Source organism: Anopheles ziemanni (assembly GCF_943734765.1).
Source record: "Anopheles ziemanni chromosome X unlocalized genomic scaffold, idAnoZiCoDA_A2_x.2 X_unloc_48, whole genome shotgun sequence".
NCBI classification, from domain to species: Eukaryota; Metazoa; Arthropoda; class Insecta; order Diptera; family Culicidae; genus Anopheles; species Anopheles ziemanni.
In genome coordinates, this window is record NW_026689816.1 from 77,501 (window position 1) to 82,616 (window position 5,116).

The 5,116-nt window shown below is 47.9% G+C and overlaps 1 non-coding gene across 1 annotated transcript; it reads right to left on the bottom strand.

Annotated features, from left to right (window-relative positions):
- Positions 1–407: 407 nt before the first annotated feature.
- LOC131292338 (5.8S ribosomal RNA) lies at positions 408–562 on the bottom strand. Its single transcript, XR_009190003.1, has one exon. It is a non-coding gene; the product is annotated as a 5.8S ribosomal RNA (ribosomal RNA).
- Positions 563–5,116: the final 4,554 nt, after the last annotated feature.

Below are 5,116 nucleotides of genomic sequence, written 5' to 3' on the forward strand. Positions count from 1 at the left end.
TAACGGGCTGTTAGCCCGCATGTGGTTTAACTCACTGATACCTTCCATTGCCCATACGCTAGTTTGTTTGTGTTCCTTTGGTCAACTTCCATACTTGAATCATTTGTGCTACCGCTGCTGCTTCGACGCTACTTTGACATCTTCGCTTCTATTTAAATAAATAAATAAGCTGAAGCTAGACATCAGTAAACACCACCACAGACACCACAAGCACGCCTTCTCCTCGTACTTCCGCCTCACGCGGGAACACGGACGCTCTAAATACTTCGAATTCCAATGCCAGTATATTGTAAACCACGGGTTCTTTAATGCTAGCGGGTCGTCGCAACCCTAGTTAACATCATGGTGCACGTCTCGTGACGGGTGTCACGGCGTAGTTAAATGTATGCGATACATTTCTCAAATATAAGCGCTCAGTCATCTGTACATCATGGTAGGTTCCCACGACGTGCAATATGCGTTCAACTTATCAATGTTCATGTGTCCTGCAGTTCACATTATGACGCGCAGTTAGCTGCGGTCTTCATCGATCCATGAGCCGAGTGATCCACTGCCGAGGGTGACTAACTTGCGTAAGCCGCCGCTGTGCGCGTATACCCGTTCCCCGTAGGGAGGAGCAAGCCGCCGCTTAGAGACGAAGCATAAAGTGTCCTCATTCCACATAGGGCAAGCTGGATTAATCCATTTTACCCAGGACGGCCGAAGCGGCGTGGACCAGGGGAGAACTGAACCTTATACTTCACACCACAGTAAGTCTACGTGTCCTCTTCCACATAGGGCAAGCTAGAACTAACTATCTTACCCAGGACTGCCGAAGCAGCGTGGACCAGGGGAGGAACACACTTTTCATGGAAACGTAAGGCATCCATGACTGCCATAACGTAAGCCGCCGCTGTGCGCGTATACCCGTTCCCCGTAGGGAGGAGCAAGCCGCCGCTTAGAGACGAAGCATAAAGTGTCCTCATTCCACATAGGGCAAGCTGGATGAATCCATTTTACCCAGGACGGCCGAAGCGGCGTGGACCAGGGGAGAACTGAACCTTATACTTCACACCACAGTAAGTCTACGTGTCCTCTTCCACATAGGGCAAGCTAGAACTAACTATCTTACCCAGGACTGCCGAAGCAGCGTGGACCAGGGGAGGAACACACTTTTCATAGAAACGTAAGGCATCCATGACTGCCATAGTGCGTAAGCCGCCGCTGTGCGCGTAAACCCGTTCCCCGTAGGGAGGAGTCAAGCCGCCGCTTAGAGACGAAGTATCAAGTGTCCTCTTCCACATAGGGCAAGCTAGAATTAACTATCTTACCCAGGACCGCCGAAGCAGCGTGGACCAGGGGAGAACTGAACTTTATACTTCACACCACAGTATTGAGTAATGTGCCCTCTTCCACATAGGGCAAGCTGGAATGTTCCATTTTACCCAGGACGGCCGAAGCGGCGTGGACCAGTGGAGGACTACACAATCATGAGGTTTGATATCGACTTGTGTGTTTCAATAGGGTACCGATGGTATGTTTTGAACCGATTTGATTTAGCCATTCTGAAGTCATCACTTGGTTGAAGCGCTGAACTAGGGCGAGTCTATCGTTTACTTTGCATTGGGATATTATACGTTGCATGCTCTACTAGGTTAATGTCATTGGGTTGGCTATCGAGCATGCCCAAGTGATGACTTGATTGTGTGCTTGCTTGAATTCTTCACATTTCATACCATCGGTTAGTTGTCGAATCATTCCTCGATCATAACCTTCGTTCTTTGTTCATGTATGCTCTCTTCCACATAGGGCAAGCTAGAATTAACTATCTTACCCAGGACCGCCGAAGCAGCGTGGACCAGGGGAGAACTATACTTTGTCTTGTATGCCCTCTTCCACATAGGGCAAGCTAGAATGAACTATCTTACCCAGGACCGCCGAAGCAGCGTGGACCAGTGGAGGACTATACTTTGTTCATAACACCACAGTATTGAGTAATGTGCCCTCTTCCACATAGGGCAAGCTAGAATGAACTATCTTACCCAGGACCGCCGGAGCGGCGTGGACCAGTGGAGGACTACACAATCATGAGGTTTGATATCGACTTGTGTGTTTCAATAGGGTACCGATGGTATGTTTTGAACCGATTTGATTTAGCCATTCTGAAGTCATCACTTGGTTGAAGCGCTGAACTAGGGCGGGGCATCGTTTACATTACTTGTATATATATTGGTTTTCGCATGCTCTACTAGGTTAATGTCATTGGGTTGGCTATCGAGCATGCCCAAGTGATGACTTGATTGTGTGCTTGCTTGAATTCTTCACATTTCATACCATCGGTTAGTTGTCGAATCATTCCTCGGTCATAACCTTCGTTCTTGGTTCATGTATGTTCTCTTCCACATAGGGCAAGCTAGAATGAACTATCTTACCCAGGACCGCCGGAGCAGCGTGGACCAGGGGAGAACTATACTTTGTCTTGTATGCCCTCTTCCACATAGGGCAAGCTAGAATGAACTATCTTACCCAGGACCGCCGGAGCAGCGTGGACCAGTGGAGGACTATACTTTGTTCATAACACCACAGTATTAAGTATGGTGTCCTCTTCCACATAGGGCAAGCTAGAACTAACTATCTTACCCAGGACCGCCGAAGCAGTGTGGACCAGGGGAGGACTATACTTTATACTTCACACACTAGCCATACTGAAGTCATCACTTGGTTGAAGCGCTGAACTACGGCGGAGTAATCGTTTACAGGTTATAATCATATAGCTGCATGCTCATTAGTAGATAATGGAATATTGTATGGCAATATGAGCATGCCCAAGTGATGACTTTGTTTCAAGCTCAACAGGTAGAGTATTATGTCCTCTTCCACATAGGGCAAGCTAGAACTAACTATCTTACCCAGGACCGCCGAAGCAGTGTGGACCAGGGGAGGACTATACTTTATACTTCACACACTAGCCATACTTAAGTCATCACTTGGTGGGGGTGAACTACGGCGGTATCAATCGTTTTGGTTCGGTCTATATAGGGTCGCTTGCATGCTCATTCGAATATGATATAATTGTGTATGGCAATATGAGCATGCCCAAGTGATGACTTTGTTTCAAGCTCAACAGGTAGGGTATTGAGTCCTCTTCCACATAGGGCAAGCTAGAATGAACTATCTTACCCAGGACCGCCGGAGCAGCGTGGACCAGTGGAGGACTCTATACTTTATACTTCACACCACAGTATTGAGTACGTCTTGCATAAAGCCCCTAATGAGAACCACGAGGGCTCTCTCAATGTAGAACCACGAGGGCTCTAGTACCGATTCTCTCGGTACGGCTTGGTCCGTGTTCCTTTATGCTTGTACTCACAGAAAGTCTCAACCCGGAGGTCTTGACTTTGACTGTCATAGTTGGACTATGACGGGGCATCCGACCATTGCTGACCGAACACCCCTGACTCACCATCTTTCGGGTAGGCGGTACGCGTACCTCCGGACGCGGAAAGTCTCAACCCGGAGGTCTTGACTTTGTATTGTCATAGTTGGACTACGACGGGGTATCCGACTCATCGAATACCCCAGAAGCACACCATCTTTCGGGTAGGCGGTACGCGTACCTCCGGACGCGGAAAGTCTCAACCCGGAGGTCTTGACTTTGATTGTCATAGTTGGACTACGACGGGGCATTCGACCATTGCTGATCGAACACCCCTGATTCACCATCTTTCGGATAGGAGGTGCGCCCACCTCCGACGCGGAAGTCTCAACCCGGAGGTTCGGACTTTGAGTTTTTCCCATTTAAAAGTTTTTCTCTTAGCCATACTGAAGTCATCACTTGGTGAACGATTGAACTAGGGCGGGTTAATCGTTTAAAGGTATCATGTGGTTTGCATGCTCTCTTAGGTTAAGGTCATGTGGTTGGCTATCGAGCATGCCCAAGTGATGACTTTGTTTCACGCTTGCTTGATTTCTTCATGATTCCCTGTTATATAGTGTAATCATTCGAGAACAGGAAATCTTTGGTTTTGCTCAACAGGTATTGGATGTCAACTTGGTATCTAGATCGCATTAAGTCTCAACCCTTAGGTTCGGACTTGTATAGTGACATCTTGTGACGGTCTTGAGTCTCAACCCGCAGGTTCGGACTACTTAGTGGTTGATCGAATATAATATGGCAACTTGTGCCTAAGTCTCAACCCTCAGGTTCGGACTTCTGTTTATTTGGCCAATGTATGTATAAGGCAACTTGTGCCTAAGTCTCAACCCGCAGGTTCGGACTTGTGTATTTGTTCGAAGTCATGTATAAGGCAACGTGTGCCTAAGTCTCAACCCGCAGGTTCGGACTTGTTAGTGTTTCGTCAACTTTCATATGGCAACTTGTGCCTAAGTCTCAACCCGCAGGTTCGGACTTCTATAGTGTTTCGTCAATTCTCATATGGCAACTTGTGCCGAAGTCTCAACCCGCAGGTTCGGACTTCTATAGTGTTTCGTCAATTATCATATGGCAACTTGTGCCGAAGTCTCAACCCGCAGGTTCGGACTTCTAACGTGTTTCGTCAACTATCATATGGCAACTTGTGCCGAAGTCTCAACCCGCAGGTTCGGACTTCTGAAAGGATCACTTGGCCACTAATGATCCTTCCGCAGGTTCACCTACGGAAACCTTGTTACGACTTTTACTTCCTCTAAATCATCAAGTTCGGTCAACTTCGATAAAGCAGACGCGGTTCACGAGGATCCAGCGAACGATCATCTCCAAAGACCTCACTAAATAATCCATCGGTAGTAGCGACGGGCGGTGTGTACAAAGGGCAGGGACGTATTCAACGCTGGCTGATGACCAGCACTTACTAGAAGTTCCGAGTTCATATGGACCATTGCAATCCATAATCCCTACTAAGTGAGTATTTGAGTGATTTCCCGTTCCTCTCGGAATAGGAGACACGCTGCTACCCACATTGTAGCACGCGTGTAGCCCAGAACATCTAAGGGCATCACGGACCTGTTATCGCTCGATCTCATTTTGCTAAACACAAATTGTCCTGCTAAGCAGCGTACCGTAAGTGCACTTGCGCACACGAACAGCGAAGGTGTCAGGTCATACTCCACCGAAAGGTCCTAACCCGTTCCAATCGGC